Source organism: Oncorhynchus mykiss, chromosome 12 (genome assembly GCF_013265735.2).
Source record: "Oncorhynchus mykiss isolate Arlee chromosome 12, USDA_OmykA_1.1, whole genome shotgun sequence".
Taxonomy (NCBI): Eukaryota; Metazoa; Chordata; class Actinopteri; order Salmoniformes; family Salmonidae; genus Oncorhynchus; species Oncorhynchus mykiss.
Window position 1 is genome coordinate 8,724,843 of NC_048576.1, and position 23,932 is coordinate 8,748,774.

The following is a 23,932-nucleotide window of genomic DNA, read 5'->3' on the forward strand; positions in this document are numbered from 1 at the left end:
GGCAAACTACCTGCCCTCCAGGACACCTACACCACCCGATGTCACAGGAAGGCCATAAAGATCATCAAGGACATCAACCACCCGAGCCACTGCCTGTTCACCCCGCTATCATCCAGAAGGCGAGGTCAGTACAGGTGCATCAAAGCTGGGACCGAGAGACTGAAAAACAGCTTCTATCTCAAGGCCATCAGACTGTTAAACAGCCACCACTAACACTGAGTGGCTGCTGCCAACACACTGACACTGACTCAACTCCAGCCACTTTAATAATGGGAATTGATGGGAAATGATGTAAATATATCACTAGCCACTTTAAACAATGCTACCTTATATAAATGTTACTTACCCTACATTATTCATCTCATATGCATACGTGTATACTGTACTCTATATCATTGACGGTATCCTTATGTAATACATGTATCACTAGCCACTTTATACTATACTATGCCACTTTGTTTACATACTCATCTCATTTGTACATACTGTACCCGATACCATCTACTGTATCTTGCCTATGCTGCTCTGTACCATCACTCATTCATATATCCTTATGTACATATTCTTTATCCCCTTACACTGTGTACAAGACAGTAGTTTTGGAATTGTTAGTTAGATTACTTGTTATTACTGCATTGTCGGAACTAGAAGCACAAGCATTTCGCTACACTCGCATTAACATCTGCTAACCATGTGTATGTGACAAATAAAATTTGATTTGATTTGATTTGATTTGACTTAACCCAATACACACAGTTGTTTCAGACTTAACCCAATACACACAGTTGTTTCAGACTTAACCCAATACACACAGTTGTTTCAGACTTAACCCATTACACACAGTTGTTTCAGACTTAACCCAATACACACAGTTGTTTCAGACTTAACCCAATACACACAGTTGTTTCAGACTTAACCCAATACACACAGTTGTTTCAGACTTAACCCAATACACACAGTTGTTTCAGACTTAACCCAATACACACAGTTGTTTCAGACTTAACCCAATACACACAGTTGTTTCAGAATTAACGTAATACTTACTGTGTTCATTCAGTAGATTAATTTAAATAAGTCAATCAACACTCATCAAACTCATGACAATTATTTTGTGTTGTCTGCTGATCAGTGGTGTAAAGTACTTAAGTAAAAATACTTTAAAGTACTACTTAAGTAGTTTTTTGGGTATCTCCATTTTACTTTACTGTTTATATTTTGACAAATTTTACTTTTACTTCACTACATTCCTATACACCCAAAAGTACTCATTACATTTTGAATGCTTAGCAGGACAGGAAATAGTCCAATTCGCACACTTATCAAGAGAACATCCCTGCTTAACCCTACTGCCTCTGATCTGGTGGACTCACTAAACAGAGAACATCCCTGGTCATCCCTACTGCCTCTGATCTGGTGGACTCACTAAACAGAGAACATCCCTGGTCATCCCTACTGCCTCTGATCTGGAGGACTCACTAAACAGAGAACATCCCTGGTCATCCCTACTGCCTCTGATCTGGTGGACTCACTAAACAGAGAACATCCCTGGTCATCCCTACTGCCTCTGATCTGGAGGACTCACTAAACAGAGAACATCCCTGGTCATCCCTACTGCCTCTGATCTGGAGGACTCACTAAACAGAGAACATCCCTGGTTGTCCCTACTGCCTCTGATCTGGAGGACTCACTAAACAGAGAACATCCCTGGTCATCCCTACTACCTCTGATCTGGGGGACCCACTAAACAGAGAACATCCCTGGTCATCCCTACTGCCTGTGATCTGGAGGACTCACTAAACAGAGAACATCCCTGGTCATCCCTACTGCCTCTGATCTGGTGGACTCACTAAACAGAGAACATCCCTGCTTAACCCTACTGCCTCTGATCTGGTGGACTCACTAAACAGAGAACATCCCTGGTCATCCCTACTGCCTCTGATCTGGTGGACTCACTAAACAGAGAACATCCCTGCTTAACCCTACTGCCTCTGATCTGGAGGACTCACTAAACAGAGAACATCCCCGCTTAACCCTACTGCCTCTGATCTGGATGACTCACTAAACAGAGAACATCCCTGATCATCCCTACTGCCTCTGATCTGGTGGACTCACTAAACAGAGAACATCCCTGCTTAACCCTACTGCCTCTGATCTGGATGACTCACTAAACAGAGAACATCCCTGGTCATTCCTACACCCTCTGATCTGGAGGACTCACTAAACAGAGAACATCCCTGGTTGTCCCTACTGCCTCTGATCTGGAGGACACACTAAACAGAAAACATCCCTGGTCATCCCTACTGCCTCTGATCTGGAGGACTCACTAAACAGAGAACATCCCTGGTCATCCCTACTACCTCTGATCTGGAGGACTCACTAAACAGAGAACATCCCTGGTCATCTCTACTGCCTCTGATCTGGAGGACTCACTAAACAGAGAACAACCCTGCTTAACCCTACTGCATCTCTGATCTGGATGACTCACTAAACAGAGAACATCCCTGGTCATCCCTACTACCTCTGATCTGGAGGAATCACTAAACAGAGAACATCCCTGGTCATCTCTACTGCCTCTGATCTGGATGACTCACTAAACAGAGAACATCCCTGGTCATCCCTACTGCCTCTGATCTGGACTCACTAAACAGAGAACATCCCTGGTCATCCCTACTGCATCTCTGATCTGGATGACTCACTAAACAGAGAACATCCCTGGTCATCCCTACTGCATCTCTGATCTGGATGACTCACTAAACAGAGAACATCCCTGGTCATCCCTACTGCCTCTGATCTGGCGGACTCACTAAACAGAGAACATCCATGGTCATCTCTACTGCCTCTGATCTGGAGGACTCACTAAACAGAGAACATCCCTGGTCATCCCTACTGCCTCTGATCTGGAGGACTCACTAAACAGAGAACATCCCTGGTCATCCCTACTGCCTCTGATCTGGAGGACTCACTAAACAGAGAACATCCCTGGTCATCCCTACTACCTCTGATCTGGTGGACTCACTAAACAGAGAACATCCCTGGTCATCTCTACTTTCTCTGATCTGGAGGACTCACTAAACAGAGAACAACCCTGCTAACCCTACTGCCTCTGATCTGGAGGACTCACTAAACAGAGAACATCCCCGGTCATCTCTACTGCCTCTGATCTGGATGACTCACTAAACAGAGAACATCCCTGCTTAACCCTACTGCCTCTGATCTGGAGGACTCACTAAACAGAGAACATCCCTGGTCATCTCTACTGCCTCTGATCTGGAGGACTCACTAAACAGAGAACATCCCTGGTCATCCCTACTGCCTCTGATCTGGAGGGCTCACTAAACAGAGAACATCTCTGGTCATCCCTACTGCCTCTGATCTGGAGGACTCACTAAACAGAGAACATCCCTGGTCATCCCTACTGCCTCTGATCTGGAGGACTCACTAAACAGAGAACATCCCTGGTCATCCCTACTGCCTCTGATCTGGATGACTCACTAAACACAAATGCTTTGTTTGTAAATTATGTCTGAGTGTTAGAGTGTTGGAGTGTGATCCATAGAGATATCACCACTGTAATGATCCATAGAGATATCACTACTGTAATGATCCATAGAGATATCACTACTGTAATGATCCATAGAGATATCACTACTGTAATGATCCATAGAGATATCACTACTGTAATGATCCATAGAGATATCACCACTGTAATGATCCATAGAGATATCACTACTGTAATGATCCATAGAGATATCACTACTGTAATGATCCATAGAGATATCACTACTGTAATGATCCATAGAGATATCACTACTGTAATGATCCATAGAGATATCACTACTGTAATGATCCATAGAGATATCACTACTGTAATGATCCATAGAGATATCACTACTGTAATGATCCATAGAGATATCACCACTGTAATGATCCATAGAGATATCACTACTGTAATGATCCATAGAGATATCGCTACTGTAATGATCCATAGAGGTATCACTACTGTAGTGATCCATAGAGATATCACTACTGTAATGATCCATAGAGATATCACTACTGTAATGATCCACAGAGATACCACTACTGTAATGATCCATAGAGATATCACTACTGTAATGATCCATAGAGATATCACAACTGTAATGATCCATAGAGATATCACTACTGTAATGATCCACAGAGATACCACTACTGTAATGATCCATAGAGATATCACTACTGTAATGATCCACAGAGATACCACTACTGTAATGATCCATAGAGATATCACAACTATAATGATCCATTGAGATATCACAACTGTAATGATCCATAGAGATATCACTACTGTAATGATCCATAGAGATATCACAACTGTAATGATCCATAGAGATATCACTACTGTAATGATCCACAGAGATACCACTACTGTAATGATCCATAGAGATATCACAGCTGTAATGATCCATAGAGATATCACTACTGTAATGATCCATAGAGATATCACTACTGTAATGATCCATAGAGATATCACTACTGTAATGATCCATAGAGATATCACTACTGTAATGATCCATAGAGATATCACTACTGTAATGATCCATAGAGATATCACTACTGTAATGATCCATAGAGATATCCCTACTGTAATGATCCATAGAGATATCACTACTGTAATGATCCATAGAGATATCACTACTGTAATGATCCATAGAGATATCACTACTGTAATGATCCATAGAGATATCACTACTGTAATGATCCATAGAGATATCACTACTGTAATGATCCATAGAGATATCACTACTGTAATGATCCATAGAGATATCACTACTGTAATGATCCATAGAGATATCCCTACTGTAATGATCCATAGAGATATCACTACTGTAATGATCCATAGAGATATCACTACTGTAATGATCCATAGAGATATCACTACTGTAATGATCCATAGAGATATCACAACTGTAATGATCCATAGAGATATCAGTACTGTTGTGATCCAAAAATATACTATATATGTAGGCACTGCAATATACAGTAGTTTAAGTCTTTACTGAAGACTCATCTCTTCAGTGGGTCATATGATTGAGTGTAGTCTGGCCCAGTAGTGGGAAGGTGAACGGAAAGGCTCTGGAGCAACGAACAGCCCTTGCTGTCTCTGCCTGGCCGGTTCCCCTCTTTCCACTGGGATTCTCTGCCTCTAACCCTATTACAGGGGCTGAGTCACTGGCTTACTGGGGCTCTTTCATACCGTCCCTAGGAGGGGTGCGTCCCTTGAGTGGGTTGAGTCACTGATGTGATCTTCCTGTCTGGGTTGGCGCCCCCCCTTGTGTTGTGCCGTGGCGGAGATCTTTGTGGGCTATACTCGGCCTTGTCTCAGGATGGTAAGTTGGTGGTTGAAGATATCCCTCTAGTGGTGTGGGGGCTATGCTTTGGCAAAGTGGGTGGGGTTATATCCTTCCTGTTTGGCCCTGTCCGGGGGTGTCCTCGGATGGGGTCACAGTGTCTCCTGACCCCTCCTGTCTCAGCCTCCAGTATTTATGCTGCAGTAGTTTATGTGTCGGGGGGCTAGGGTCAGTTTGTTATATCTGGAGTACTTCTCCTGTCCTATTCGGTGTCCTGTGTGAATTTAAGTGTGCTCTCTCTAATTCTCTCTTTCTCTCTTTCTTTCTCTCTCTCGGAGGACCTGAACCCTAGGACCATGCCTCAGGACTACCTGGCATGATGACTCCTTGCTGTCCCCAGTCCACCTGGCCGTGCTGCTGCTCCAGTTTCAACTGTTCTGCCTTATTATTATTTGACCATGCTGGTCATTTATGAACATTTGAACATCTTGGCCATGTTCTGTTATAATCTCCACCCGGCACAGCCAGAAGAGGACTGGCCACCCCTCATAGCCTGGTTCCTCTCTAGGTTTCTTCCTAGGTTTTGGCCTTTCTAGGGAGTTTTTCCTAGCCACCATGCTTCTACACCTGCATTGATTGCTGTTTGGGGTTTTAGGCTGGGTTTCTGTACAGCACTTTGAGATATCAGCTGATGTACGAAGGGCTATATAAATACATTTGATTTGATTTGATTTGATTTGAGTGATGTTTGTGCAAACTGCAAACCTGGCAACTTTACAAATGACCTGCCCTGGTGTGAGAGCATTAGTTCTGGACTCAGCACGACTTCAGAATAATTATCATAAAGAAATATGCTCATATCAAAAGACTGTAAAATATATATATATAAATATATTCAGGGATGCTTAAATTAATAAAGAAATAATCTTATATCACTGAAGTATTTCTCAAAGCTTGCATCTCAAACTGCACCCTAGTAGTGCACTATTTTGACCAGAACCCATAGGGATCCCATACTATGTAGGGAATAGAGTGCCTTTTGGGACGTTACCCTGGATTCTGGTCAAGGCGGTGTTGTTAGCAACTCTGGCGATCTGGAGAATGTTCTGTGTGTCCCTGAGGGTTCTGGATGAAAGAGCTGAACAGGTATTAAACATGAGAAAGTGCCGGTGGCTGGTGTATTACGGAGTGCGCGTGTGTGTGCGTGTGCGTGTGCGTGTGCGTGTGTGTGTGCGTGTGCGTGTGTGTGTGTGTATGGTCTGTGTATGGTGTGTATGCACAATGCTAGCCCTCCAGGACATCTACAGTCGTGGCCAAAAGTTTTGAGAATGACACAAATATTAATTTTCACAAAGTCTGCTGCCTCAGTTTGTATGATGGCAATTTGCATATACTCCATAATGTTATGAAGAGTGATCAGATGAATTGCAATTAATTGCAAAGTCCCTCTTTGCCATGCAAATGAACTGGATCCCCCAAAAACATTTCCACTGCATTTCAGCCCTGCCACAAAAGGACCAGCTGACATCATGTCAGTGATCCAACCGTTAACACAGGTGTGAGTGTTGACGAGGACAAGGCTGGAGATCACTCTGTCATGCTGATTGAGTTTGAATAACAGACTCAAAGCTTCAAAAGGAGGGTGGTGCTTGGAATCATTGTTCTTCCTCTGTCAAGCATGGTTACCTGCAAGGAAACATGTGCTGTCATCATTGCTTTGCACAAAAAGGGAAGCCCTTTTTGTGCAAAGCAATGATGACAGCACATGTTTCCTTGCAGGTAACCATGCTTGACAGAGGAAGAACAATGATATTACTGCCAGTAAGATTGCACCTAAACCATCCATTTATCGGATCATCAAGAACTTCAAGGAGAGCGGTTCAATTGTTGTGAAGAAGGCTTCAGGGCCCCCAAGAAAGTCCAGCAAGCACCAGGACCGTCTCCTAAAGTTGATTCGGCTGCGGGATCGGGGCACCACCAGTACAGAGCTTGCTCAGGAATGGCAGCAGGCAGGTGTGACTGCATCTGCACGCACAGTGAGGCAAAGACTTTTGGAGGATGGCCTGGTGTCAAGAAGGGCAGCAAAGAAGCCACTTCTCTCCAGGAAAAACATCAGGGACAAACTGATATTCTGCAAAAGATACAGGGATTGGACTGCTGAGGACTGGGGTAAAGTCATTTTCTCTGATGAATCCCCTTTCCGATTGTTTGGGGCATCCTGAAAAAAGCTTGTCTGGAGAAGACAAGGTGAGCGCTACCATCAGGCCTGTGTCATGCCAACAGTAAAGCATCCTGAGACCATTCATGTGTGGGGTTGCTTCTCAGCCAAGGGAGTGGGCTCACTCACAATTTTGCCTAAGAACACAGCCATGAATAAAGAATGGTACCAACACATCCTCAGAGAGCAACTTCTCCCAACCATCCAGGAACAGTTTGGTGACGAACAATGCATTTTCCAGACCTTAATCCCATTGAGAAATTGTGGTCAATCTTCAAGAGGCGGATGGACAAACAAAACCCCACAAATTCTGACAAACTCCAAGCATTGATTATGCAAGAATGGGCTGCCATCAATTAGGATGTGGCCCAGAAGTTAATTGACAGCATGCCAGGGCGGATTGCAGAGGTCTTGAAAAAGAAGGGTCAACACTGCAAATATTGACTCTTTGCATCAACTTCATGTAATTGTCAATAAAAGCCTTTGACACTTATGAAACTATTGCTGTACACACATTTTTTATTCATGCTGTCTATACTGTCTATACACACCATCCTATATAACTACTGTCTGTACTGTCTATACACACCATGCTATATAACCAAATCAAATCAAATCAAATGTATTTATAAAGCCCTTCTTACATCAGCTGATATCTCAAAGTGCTGTAAAGAAACCCAGTCAAAAACCCCAAACAGCAAGCAATGCAGGTGTAGAAGCACGGTGGCTAGGAAAAACTCCCTAGAAAGGCCAAAACCTAGGAAGAAACCTAGAGAGGAACCAGGCTATGTGGGGTGGCCAGTCCTCTTCTGGCTGTGCCGGGTGGCGATTATAAAAGCCAAGATGTTCAAATGTTTATGGATGCCCAGCAGGGTCAAATAATAATAATCACAGTAGTTGTCGAGGGTGCAGCAAGTCAGCACCTCAGGAGAAAATGTCACTTGGCTTTTCATAGCCGATCATTAAGAGTATCTCTACCGCTCCTTCTGTCTCCTGCTGTCTATACTGTCTATACACACCATTCTTTATCACTACTGTCTATACTGTCTATACACACCATCCTATATAACTACTGTCTATACTGTCTATACACACCATCCTATATAACTACTGTCTATACACACCATCCTATATAACTACTGTCCATATTGTCTATACACACCATCCTATATAACTACTGTCCATATTGTCTATACACACCATCCTATATAACTACTGTCTATACTGTCTACACACACCATCCTATTATAACTACTGTATATACACACCATCCTATATAACTACTGTCCAAACTGTCTATATACACCATGCTATATAACTACTGTCTATACTGTCTATACACACCATCCTATATAACTACTGTCTATACACACCATCCTATATAACTACTGTCTATACACACGATCTTATATAACTACTGTCTATACACACCATCCTACATAACTACTGTCTATACACACCATCCTACATAACTACTGTCTATACACACCATCCTATATAACTACTGTCTATACTGTCTATACACACCATCCTATATAACTACTGTCTATACACACCATCCTATATAACTACTGTCTGTACTGTCTACACACACCATCCTATATAACTACTGTCTATACTGTCTATACACACCATCCTATATAACTACTGTCTATACACACCATGCTATATAACCACTGTCTATACTGTCTATACACACCATCCTATATAACTACTGTCTATGTCTATACACACCATCCTATATAACTACTGTCTATACTGTCTATACACACCATCCTATATAACCACTGTCTATACTGTCTATACACACCATCCTATATAACTACTGTCTATACTGTCTATACACACCATCCTTTATAACCACTGTTTATACACACCATCCTATATAACCACTGTCTATACTGTCTATACACACCATCCTATATAACTACTGTCTATGTCTATACACACCATCCTATATAACTACTGTCTATACTGTCTATACACACCATCCTTTATAACCACTGTTTATACACACCATCCTATATAACCACTGTCTATACTGTCTATACACACCATCCTATATAACTACTGTCTATACTGTCTATACACACCATCCTTTATAACCACTGTTTATACACACCATCCTATATAACCACTGTATATACTGTCTATACACACCATCCTATATAACTACTGTCTATGTCTATACACACCATCCTATATAACCACTGTCTATACTGTCTATACACACCATCCTATATAACTACTGTCTATGTCTATACACACCATCCTATATAACTACTGTCTATACTGTCTATACACACCATCCTATATAACTACTGTCTATACACACCATCCTATATAACTACTGTCTGTACACACCATCCTATATAACTACTGTCTATACACACCATCCTATATAACTACTGTCTGTACTGTCTACACACACCATCCTATATAACTACTGTCTATACTGTCTATACACACCATCCTATATAACTACTGTCTATACTGTCTATACACACCATCCTATATAACTTCTGTCTATACTGTCTATACACACCATCCTATATAACTTCTGTCTATACTGTCTATACACACCATCCTATATAACTACTGTCTATACACACCATCCTATATAACTACTGTATATACACACCATCCTATATAACTACTGTCTATACTGTCTACACACACCATCCTATATAACTACTGTCTATACTGTCTATACACACCATTCTATATAACTACTGTCTAGACACACCATCCTATATAACTACTGTCTATACACACCATCCTATATAACTACTGTCTATACACACCATCCTATATAACTACTGTCTATACACACCATCCTATATAACTACTGTCTATACACACCATCTTATATAACTACTGTCTATACTGTCTATACACACCATCCTATATAACTACTGTCTATACACACCATCCTATATAACTACTGTCTATACACACCATCCTACATAACTACTGTCTATACACACCATCCTATATAACTACTGTCTATACACACCATCCTATATAACTACTGTCTATACACACCATCCTATATAACTACTGTCTATACACACCTTCCTATATAACTACTGTCTATACTGTCTATACACACCATCCTATATAACTACTGTCTATACACACCATCCTATATAACTACTGTCTATACACACCATCCTATATAACTACTGTCTATACACACCATCCTATATAACTACTGTCTATACTGTCTATACACACCATCCTATATAACTACTGTCTATACTGTCTATACACACCATCCTATATAACTACTGTCTATACACACCTTCCTATATAACTACTGTCTATACACACCATCCTATATAACTACTGTCCATACGTTCTATACACACCATCCTATATAACTACTGTCTATACACACCTTCCTATATAACTACTGTCTATACACACCTTCCTATATAACTACTGTCTATACACACCTTCCTATATAACTACTGTCTATACACACCTTCCTATATAACTACCGTCTATACACACCATCCTATATATCTACTGTTATATAGTGACACAAATCTGATTGTCGTGTCACTGGCCTACTACACACAATACCCCATAGTGTCAAAGTGGAATTATGGTTCTAGACATTTTAACAATTAATTTAAAAAAATGAAAAGCTGAAATGTCTTGAGTCCATAAGTATTCAAACCCTTTGTCACAGCAAGCCTAAAGTTCAGGAGTACAAATGTGCTTAACAAGCCACATATTAAGTTGCATGGACTCACTCTGTGTGCAATAATAGTGTTTAAAAATGATTTTTGGAATGACTACTTCATCTCTGTACCCCACACACATACAATTATTTGTAAGGTCCCTCAGTCGAGCAGTGAATTTCAAACACAGATTCAACCACAAAGATCAGGGAGGTTTTCCAATGCCTCACAAAGAAGGTCACCTATTGGTAGATGGGTAAAAACAATTTTTTTAAAAAGCAGACATTGAATATCCCTTTGAGCATGGTGAAGTTATTAATTACACTTTGGTGTACCAATACACCCAGTTACTACAAAGACACAGCCATCCTTCCTAACAGTTGTCAGAAAGAAAGGAAACCTCTCAGGGATTTCAAAACGAGGCCAATTGTGACTTTAAAAGAGTTTAATGGCTGTGATAGAAGAAAACTGAGGATGGATCAACAACATTGTAGTTACTCCAGAATACTAACCTAATTAGTATTGTGGAGTGAAAATAATGTAGCCTGTACAGAATAAGAATATTCCAAAACATGCTGTTTGCAACAAGAAACTAATGTAATATAAAAAAATAAGAAAAATTGCAAAGCCATTTACTTTTAGTTCTGAATACAAAGTGTTATGATTGAGACAAATCTAACAAAACACATCACTGAGTACCACTCTTCATATTTTCAAGCACAGCATAATATTTTGATCCCACCGTGTAACACAACAAAATGTGGAAAATGTCAAGGAGTGTGAATACTTTCTGAACCATCTCAAACAAATAAATAAATAGATTTGACCGTTCATCACATGTTTTTATAAAAACACTGAAAATACACCTTCTCCAAGCCATGATATTTAGAGTACATGTTTGAATTTGTCAAGATACTGTAATAGCAGGACACTGTAAAGTCCATTATCCCCCTGAAGAGTATGAGTTAGGCTGTTTGAATCCTAAGGAACCTGCCTACACATTGTTTTCAGTACAATCGACCAACATAGCTACTGTAGTAGGTCAAAGTTGTGTGTTGTATAATATACAACATTATTATGCAACTTTATTCATACAACACTATTATACAACTTCATTTTACAACTTTATGATACAACATTATGATACAACATTATTATACAACATTATGATACAGCATTATGATACAACATTATGATACAACATTATTATACAACATTATGATACAACATTATGATACAACATTATGATACAACATTATTATACAACATTATGATACAGCATTATGATACAACATTATGATACAACATTATGATACAACATTATTATACAACTTTATTCATACAACACTATTATACAACTTCATTTTACAACTTTATGATACAACATTATTATACAACATTATGATACAGCATTATTATACAACATTATTATATAACATTATGATACAACATTATGATACAACATTATGATACAACATTATGATACAACATTATGATACAACATTATGATACAACATTATGATACAACATTATGATACAACATTATTATACAACATTACGATACAACATTATGATACAGCATGATTACACAACATTATGATACAACATTATGATACAACATTGTCATACAACATTATGATACAACATTATTATATAACATTATGATACAACATTGTCATACAACTTTATGATACAACATTGTCATACAACTTTATGATACAACATTATGATACAACATTATGATACAACATTATGATACAACATTATTATACAACATTACGATACAACATTATGATACAGCATGATTACACAACATTATGATACAACTTTATGATACAACATTATGATACAGCATGATTACACAACATTATGATACAACATTATTATACGACATTGTCATACAACATTATGATACAACATTATTATACAACATTATGATACAACATTATGATACAACATTATGATACAACATTATTATACAACATTACGATACAACATTATGATACAGCATGATTACACAACATTATGATACAACTTTATGATACAACATTATGATACAGCATGATTACACTACATTATGATACAACATTATTATACGACATTGTCATACAACATTATGATACAACATTATGATACAACATTATGATACAACATTATTATACAACATTATGATACAACATTATGATACAACATTATGATACAACATTACGATACAACATTATTATACAACATTATGATACAACATTATTATACAACATTATGATACAACATTATTATACGACATTATGATACAACATTATGATACAACATTATGATACAACATTATCATACAACATTATTACACAACATTATGATACAACATTATGATACAACATTATTATACAACATTATTATACAACATTATTATACAACATTATGATACAACATTATGATACAACATTATTATACAACATTATGATACAACATTATGATACAACATTATTATACAACATTATTATACAACATTATTATACAACATTATTATACAACATTATTATACAACATTATTATACAACATTATTACACAACATTATGATACAACATTACGATACAACATTATGATACAACATTATTGTACAACATTATTATACAACATTATTATACAACATTACGATACAACATTACGATACAACATTATGATACAACATGATTACACAACATTATGATACAACATTATGATACAACATTATTATACAACAACATTTTCACACAACATTATGATACAACATTATTATACGACATTGTCATACAACATTATGATACAACATTATGATACAACATTATTATACAACAACATTATTACACAACATTATGATACAACATTATGATACAACATTATGATACAACATTATTATACAACATTATTATACAACATTACGATACAACATTATGATACAACATTATGATACAACATTATTATACAACATTATTATACAACATTACGATACAACATTACGATACAACATTATGATACAACATGATTACACAACATTATGATACAACATTATGATACAACATTATTATACAACAACATTTTCACACAACATTATGATACAACATTATTATACAACATTATACAACATTATTATACAACACTATACAACATTATTATACAACATTATACAACATTATTACACAACATTATAATAAAGCAAAAACAAAGCAATAGAAGTAAAGTAAAAGTACACAGGAATGACAAGTGGCAACATAAATAATGGCGTTATTGGCACTTATTTAATATTAACAGCTGATTTTCCAGAGGGAATGAAAAACAACCCGAAACCCATTTAAGCCAACATGGAGTAAATTGGACATATTTGCCTGATCTCCATAACAAGACAATCGAGAACGCTCATGGAAAATACACAAATAATGTAACCATTAAATATGTACATGAAATGTACTCTAAAGATTACTGAAGAAATGACTAATATTACATTACCTGTAAACAAAAGTACATTCATCAGATATAGTAAATGTTGTACATACTGTACAATTCAAGGATGGCCACAATTGCTCTTGAAGAGATACAGGTTTATGCAGGCTTTCCTGTTCAAGCTCAGTTCCACCATACCTGATTGTGTGACCCGTCAATAGCAATGTTGGTAACTCCTAATACAAACACTGTGACAAATGACAGACTGCTTAAAGAACACCTCTAAAATGGATAGGTGCTCTAAATGTTCTTAGTAATGGTGTACACAGATATACAACTTCAGTCAAAGAGCACACATTCCCCACAAGTATAAATGGCAGTATAAATATGAAAATATGAAAACAGATGGGAGTACTCACAGATTAATAACAGTGCATTTGTATATAACATATATACACACATATATATAACATATATATACAGTGCATTCGGAAAGTATTCAGACTTATTCCACATTCCACACATTGGCTTCGTCAATAAGTGCATCGATGACGTCGTCCCCACAGTGACCGTATGTACATACCCAAACCAGAAGCCATGGACTACAGGCAGCATCCGCACTGAGCTAAAGGCTCGAGCTGCCGCTTTCAAGGAGCGGGACTCTAACCTGGAAGCTTATAAGAAATCCCGCTAAGCCCTCTGACCAACCATCAAACAGGCAGTGTCAACACAGGACTAAGATTGAATCGTACTACACCGGCTCTGACATTTGTCGGATGTGACAGGGCTTGCAAACCATTACAGACTACAAAGGGAAGCACAGCCGAGAGCTGCCCAATGACACGAGCCTACCAGACGAGCTAAACTAATTAAATGCTCGCATTAATGCAAATAACACTGAAACATGCATGAGAGCACCTGCTGTACCGGAAGACTGTGTGATCACGCTCTCTGCAGCCGATGTGAGTAAGACCTTTAGACACGTCAACATTCACAAGGCCGCAGGGCCAGACTGATTACCAGGATGTGTACTGCGAGCATGCGCTGACGAACTGGCAAGTGTCTTCGCTGACATTTTCAACCTCTCCCTGTATGAGTCCGTAATAGAAACATGTTTTAAGCAGATCACCATAGTGCCTGTGTCAAAGAACACCAAGATAACCTGCCTAAACGACTACTGACCCGGAGCACTCACGTCTGTAGCCATGCAGTGCTTTGAAAGGCTGGTCATGGTTCATATCAACACCATCATCCCAGAAACCCTGGACCCAAGCCAATTTGCATATCATCCCAACAGATCCACAGATGATGCATTCTCTATTGCACTCCACACTGCCCTTTCCCACCTGGACAAAAGGAACATGTGTGAGAATGCTATTCATTGACTACAACTCAGCGTTCAACACCATAGTGTCCTCAAAGCTCATCACTAAACTAAAGATCCTGGGACTAAACTCCTGGGACTAAACCCCCAGGTGGTGAGGGTAGTTAACAACACATCCGCTACGCTGATCCTCAACACAGGGGCCCCTTAGGGGTGCATGCTCAGCCCCTCCTGTACTCCATGTTCACTCATGCCTGCACGGCCAGGCTCAACTCCAACACCGTCGTACAATTTGCCGATGACACAACAGTGGTAGGCCTGAACACCGACAACAATGAGACAGCCTATAGTGAGGAGGTCAGAGACCTGGCCGTGTGGTGCCAGGACAACAACCTCTCCCGCAACGTGATCAAGACAAAGGAGATGATTGTGGACTACAGGAAAAAGAGGACCGAGCACGCTCCCATTCTCATCAACGAGGCTGCAGTGGAGCAGGTTGAGAGCTTCAAGTTCCTTGGCGTCCACATCACCAACAAACTAACATGGTCCAAACACACCAAGACAGTCGTGAAGCGGGCACGAGAAAACCTATTCCCCCTCAGGAGACTGAAAATATTTGGCATGGATCCTCAGAAGGTTGCACCATCTCCTTTTCAGGTGCCACTTTCTGTAATTTTAGAAGCTAAGAAATTTGTCAAGCTGGCCCATGTGGGGCTCACCAACTACTTACACTTATTCATGTACACACAGTACATCACTGGTTGCATCACTGCCTGGTATGGCAACTGCTCAGCCTCCGACCGCATGGCTAGTGCGAGGGTAGTGTGAACGGGCCAAGCTTCCTGCCATCCAGGAACTCTATACCAGGCGGTGTCAGAGTAAGGCCCTAAGAATTGTCAAAGACTCTAGCCACCCTAGTCATAGACTGTTTTCTCTGCTACCACACGGCAAGCGGTACCGGAGTGCCAAGTATAGGTCCAAGAGGCTTCTAAACAGCTTCTACCCCCAAGTCATAAGACTCCAGAACATCTAGTCAAATGGCTACCCAGACTATTTGCATTGCCTGTTTTCCATCTGGGTTTGTGGGATCTTGTTTTTACACAGCTACTAGGTAGCCTGTTTTCCACCTGGGTTTGTGGGATCTTGTTTTTGCACAGTTACTAGGTAGCCTGTTTTCCACCTGGGTTTGTGGGATCTTGTTTTTGCACAGTTACTAGGTAGCCTGTTTTCCATCTGGGTTTGTGGGATCTTGTTTTTGCACAGCTACTAGGTAGCCTGTTTTCCATCTGAGTTTGTGGGATCTTGTTTTTGCACAGCTACTAGGTAGCCTGTTTTCCATCTGGGTTTGTGGGATCTTGTTTTTGCACAGTTACTAGGTAGCCTGTTTTCCATCTGGGTTTGTGGGATCTTGTTTTTGCACAGCTACTAGGTAGCCTGTTTTCCACCTGGGTTTGTGGGATCTTGTTTTTGCACAGTTACTAGGTAGCCTGTTTTCCATCTGGGTTTGTGGGATCTTGTTTTTGCACAGCTACTAGGTAGCCTGTTTTCCATCTGAGTTTGTGGGATCTTGTTTTTGCACAGTTACTAGGTAGCCTGTTTTCCACCTGAGTTTGTGGGATCTTGTTTTTACACAGTTACTAGGTAGCCTGTTTTCCACCTGGGTTTGTGGGATCTTGTTTTTACACAGTTACTAGGTCGCCTACAGAACGTTACGTTCGTTTATCTTATCTTGTTTTGTCAGTGTTTTCAGTATTAAATATCAGGAGCACTTTTCCACGCTGCACTTCGGTCTCATTCATTCAGCGACGGACATAACAGTAAACTAGACTTGACACCATCAGAAAGCACAAAGTACCCTGTCTGAGAAATAGTTATTTAACCATTTGCAAGACTACTTACACAGGCTCATTTCAAAAAGGTTTTTGAAAAAGTAGAGAATGGTCAACGATGTCGAATATCTTGGACGGGTCTATAAATAAAGCAGTTTAATGTTTTTTTTTTTAATGATCCAGACAATTTAAAACATCATAATTAAACAAGCATATTGGCTGAAACAGTCCAGATCTAAAACCAGATTGGTGCTTATTTACAAAATATTTGTTTGAACAATCATGTCATAAAGTCACACTGTAACTTAATGACAACATTGTAGGAACATTCCCTGCTTGTTGTTATGGATGTTTAAAAAAAAAAAAAAAAAAGTTTTTAAACATCTCCATCATCAGCAGAATGTTCCCACAACATTCTCTCAGAACCATTTCTATTGTTCTCACATTTTGTTGCGGCAGTTATGCTCTAAAAACTGATTACAGGTACACTGTTTTATTAAATCACCTGGAACCCTAATGAGATCGTTTGGGGAATTATTTTGTGGTGATTGTTACAGATATTTTAAATTAATTTTAGGATAACATTCCAATGATATTTCATAAAAATAAAAAAAAATCTCAAATAAATTAATAAAACATTTGGTTCTTCAAATGTTTTTGGGATGTTATCTAATGTTAGATAAAACCCCAAAGTGAACTTAATGGGAATGTTCTGGGAATGTTCCTGGTTTGCTGGGTCACTCCTTTGAAAAGAGCCCATACATTAATAGAATGCCCAGCATATTAGATTACCCATCATAATGCATGATGGATATAATTAGCAGGGGTGGAGGGGGTGGAGGGAGGGAGGGAGGGAGGGAGGGAGGGAGGGAGGGAGGGAGGGAGGGAGACTTTCACTCACTCACTCTGACCAACATGAACATTGCCAGGTTGTTAATGTGGTGAACTGCCTTGTGTTTTTACATACAGTACATTACATGAGTGAACCTTACAAAACCAACATTGTAAATAAAATGCTAAATGAACCTGCCAGTACCTGAGTGTTTCTAATGAAATGCAAGTGCCACTCTATTTAACTCTATTTAACTGTATTGAAGTCTATTTAACTCTATTAAACTCTGTGACTGTATTTCTCTCAATTAACTGTATTGAGCTGTATTAAACTGTATTAAACTGTATTAAACTGTATTAAACTGTATTAAACTCTGTGACTGTATTAGACTGTGTTAAAATGTATTAAACTCTGTGACTGTATTAGACTGTATTACAATGTATTAAACTCTGTGACTGTATTAGACTGTATTAAAATGTATTAAACTCTATGTGACTGTATTAGACTGCATTAAACTGTATTAAACTCTATGTGACTGTATTAAACTGTATTAAACTGTATTAAACTGTATTCAATTGTATTAAACTCTATATGACTGTATTTCTCTCAATTAACTGTTTTTAACTGTATTAAACTGTATTCATCTGTATTAAACTGTATTTAACTGTATTTAACTGTATTTAACTGTATTTAACTGTATTAAACTGTATTCATCTGTATTAAACTGTATTTAACTGTATTTAACTGTATTTAACTGTATTAAACTGTATTCATCTGTATTTAACTGTATTTAACTGTATTTAACTGTATTTAACTGTATTAGACTGTATTAATCTGTATTAGACTGTATTTAACTGTATTAGACTGTATTAGACTGTATGCAACTGTATTAGACTGTATTAAACTGTATTAGACTGTATTTAACTGTATTTAACTCTATTAACGGATGTAAATAATGCCGTCAGGAGTGCCCACCTTTAGAGCGACCTCTATCTTGGATGTTTAAATATTTTTATGTATCAGTGGCATGCGTGTGTGTGTGTGTGTGTGTGTGTGTGTGTGTGTGTGTGTGTGTGTGTGCTTATGTGTGTGTGTGTGTGTATGTGTGTGTGCTCATTCGTGTTTATGTGTGTGCTCGTTCGTGTTTATGTGTGTGTGTATGTGTGTGCTCGTTCGTGTTTATGTGTGTGCGTGTGCGTGCGTGCGTGTGTGTGTGTGTGTGTGTGTGTGTACGTAATACACCACTTTCCTGCTGAGATAAGGCCCTTTAATGAGGCATGACTGTGACATCCAGGAAACAGTCTCTACCTCTTTACCTGAAGGCCCATATGAACAGCATTAATGGCACTCGTAAAGATGGCATGGGCTTGCCCCGGTAATGAATGAGGGAGAACGTTGTGTTTGATGAGGTCATTCAACAGGATCTGCCATGCATCAACATCTAAGCTTCGTCCCAAAATGGCACCCTATTCACAGCCCATCCAAAGTAGTGTCCTAGTATAGAGGAATAGGGTGCCACGCAGGACTCAGCCCCTGATATAGAGAGAAACAGACGGAAACACAAACCAACCGACCACTTCTAAAATAACAGGAGTCTTTCATTTACAGACTTTCTCTCTCTCTCTCTCTCCCTATCTCTCTCTCCCTTCCCCTCTCTCTCTACCTTCCCTCCCTTCCTCTCTCTCGCTCTCTCTCTCTCCCTCTCTCTCTCTCCCTCTCTCTCCCCTCTCTCTCTCCCCCACTCTCCCCCTCTCTCTCCCTCTCTCTCTCTCTCTCTCTCTCTCTCTCTCCCTCTCTCTCTCTCTCTCCCCCCCTCTCTCTCTCTCTCCCCCCCCCCCCTCTCTCTCTCTCTCTCTCTCTCTCTCTCTCCCCCTCTCCTCCCCCCTCTCTCTCTCTCTCTCTGCAACCCCCTGTCACTTAGGAAAAGCGAGGAAGGCCATGGCATCAAACGGTTACATGTATAAATCGTTCCCTCCCTGGTCCTTAGTCGTTACTTACCACCTTTTTCCATCACAACAAGCTCTGCCTGTATGTGAGATTATATGCGGTTAACAGAGCACAACAACGAAACCCAGGGGATGACTTCAACCTATAAAAAGCAGTGGCTTAACACACACACACCCTAGTGACTGGCTGCTGAGGTACTAGTGCTGCTCAGAGACGTAAGTGTGTGTGTGTGTGTGTGTGTGTGTGTGTGTGTGTGTGCTGCTCTGAGACTGTACTGTAGTGTAGGTCCTATGCTACTCTAAAACCACACATCACTGCTGTTGTTATTCCCCCTACACCTCTCAGACACACTTTCCATAATGACACCCTGGCCACTTCTATGCTGTTTGCTGCAACAACATACCACAGTATACCGGCCCTATGCAACAATATACACCGCAGACAAATCCAGCCCAGCTCCAGGACTCCCTGGAATACAGTGGTAATTGTTACTAAGCTGACTATCCTGGTGAAATAACTTAAAATTAATAAAGCTAAGATGGGCTAAGCACAGTAGCAACGCCTGACTAATACAGTAAATACACAGTAATATTACAGTAATAATACAGTAAAGACAAAGTAATAATACAGTAATAATACAGTAAAGACAAAGTAATAATACAGTAATAATACAGTAAAGACAAAGTAATAATACAGTAAAGATACAGTAATAATACAGTAATAATACAGTAAAGACAAAGTAATAATACAGTAAATACACAGTAATAATACAGTAAAGACAAAGTAATAATACAGTAAAGACAGATATAATACAGTAATAATACAGTAATAATACTTTAATAGCATAGTTATAACATAGAAATAATACAGTAAAGACAGTTATAATACAGTAATAATACAGTAATAGCACAGTTATAACGCATAAATAATACAGTAAAGACAGTTATAATACATTAATAATACAGTAATAGCACAGTTATAACACATAAATAATACAGTAAAGACAGTTATAATACAGTAATAATACAGTAATAGCACAGTTATAACACATAAATAATACAGTAAAGACAGTTATAATACAGTAATAATACAGTAATAGCACAGTTATAACACATAAATAATACAGTAAAGACAGTTATAATACATTAATAATACAGTAATAATACAGTAATAGTAATTTTTATTTGACCTTTATTTAACCAGGTAGGCTAGTTGAGAACAAGTTCTCATTTACAACTACGACCTGGCCAAGTTAAAGCAAAGCAGTGCGACAAAAACAACACAGTTACACATCGGATAAACAAACGTACAGTCAATAACACAATAGAAAAATCTATATACAGTGTGTACAAATGTGGTACGATTAGGGAGGTAAGGCAATAAATAGGCCAATAATTTAGCAATTAAACACTGGAGTGATAGATGTGCAGAAGATTAATGTGCAAGTAGAGATACTGGGGTGCAAAGGAGCAAAAAAATAAATAACAATATGGGGATGAGGTAGTTGGGTGGGCTATTTACAGATGGGCTGTGTACAGGTGCAATGATCCGTAAGCTGCTCTGACAGCTGATGCTTAAAGTTAGTGCTGCTATGGTGACCAGTGAGCTGAGATAAGGCTGGGCTTTACCTAGCAAAGACTTATAGATGACCTGGAGCCAGTGGGTTTGGCGACGAATATGAAGCGAGGGCCAGCCAACGAGAGCATACAGGTCGCAGTGGTGAATAGTAGATGGGGCTTTGGTGACCAAACAGATGGCACTGTGATAGATTACATCCAATTTGCTGAGTACAGTGTTGGAGGCTATTTTGTAAATGACATCGCCGAGGTCAAGTATCAGTAGGTTAGTCAGTTTTACTAGGGTATGTTTGGCAGTATGAGTAAAGGATGCTTTGTTGTGAAATTGGAAGCTGGTTCTAGATTGAATTTTGGATTGGAGATGCTTAATGTGAGTCTACAGTCTAACTAGACACCTAGGTATTTGTAGTTGTCCACATATTCTAAGTCAAAGCAGTCCAGAGCAGTGATGCTAGATGGGCGGGTGGGTTCGGGCAGTGATCGGTTGCATTTAGTTTTTACTAGTTTTACTTGCATTTAAGAGCAGTTGGAGGCAACGGAAGGATAGTTGTATGGCATTGATGCCAAAGAAGAGCCAGAAGTATACAGAATGAAAAAAAGGCTACCTAAGTATGATTCTCAATCAGAGACAACGAACGACACCTGCCTCTGATTGAGAACCACACCAGGCCAAACACATACACACAACATAGAAAAAAGAACATAGACTACCCACCCCAACTCACACCCTGACCAAACTAAAACAAAGACATAACAAAGGAACTAAGGTCAGAATGTGACAAGCAGTGAGATAAAAAGCTCATGAAAGCAATTGAACATTCATTGACAAACTTCATCTGACAGTTACAGAATATATTATTGTAAACCCAAGGACATGTTGTAGAACAGTCATCTCATTAGGAAACATGCTAACATGATTGCCATTGCTAGCTAGATAGGTAGCAACAGACATCTTCAGAGGATTTGTCATAAGATTTTTGACAAGTTCGTTGGAAAATCGTTCAATCTTAAGATATTGTTGAGGAATTGCACTTAAGAACCATCTTATGAACTCGTTAAGAAGCTTCTTAAGTTTTTGCATAAGAAGTGTTTTGTGAATCTGGGCCCTGAACTTGACTTCTGTACAGAAAGTAGGCTACACCTGGACTCAACAGAAAGTAGGCTTCACCTGCACTTAACAGAAAGTAGGCTACATCTGGACTTAACAGAAAGTAGGCTACATCTGGACTTAACAGAAAGTAGGCTACACCTGGACTTAACAGAAAGTAGGCTACACCTGGACTCAACAGAAAGTAGGCTTCACCTGGACTTAACAGAAAGTAGGCTACATCTGGACTCAACAGAAAGTAGGCTTCACCTGGACTTAACAGAAAGTAGGCTACATCTGGACTCAACAGAAAGTAGGCTACATCTGGACTCAACAGAAAGTAGGCTTCACCTGGACTTAACAGAAAGTAGGCTACATCTGGACTCAACAGAAAGTAGGCTTCACCTGGACTTAACAGAAAGTAGGCTACATCTGGACTCAACAGAAAGTAGGCTATACCTGGACTTAACAGAAAGTAGGCTTCACCTGGACTCAACAGAAAGTAGGCTACATCTGGACTTAACAGAAAGTAGGCTACATCTGGACTCAACAGAAAGTAGGCTATACCTGGACTTAACAGAAAGTAGGCTACATCTGGACTTAACAGAAAGTAGGCTACATCTGGACTTAACAGAAAGTAGGCTACATCTGGACTTAACAGAAAGTAGGCTACATCTGGACTCAACA

The 23,932-nt window shown here is 39.2% G+C and overlaps 1 protein-coding gene across 2 annotated transcripts in view; it reads right to left on the reverse strand.

Annotated features, from left to right (window-relative positions):
* Positions 1-23,932, reverse strand: part of arhgap24 (Rho GTPase activating protein 24) — a 215,225-nt gene that overhangs the window by 130,514 nt on the left and 60,779 nt on the right. The gene's annotated exons all lie outside the window — the stretch shown is intronic.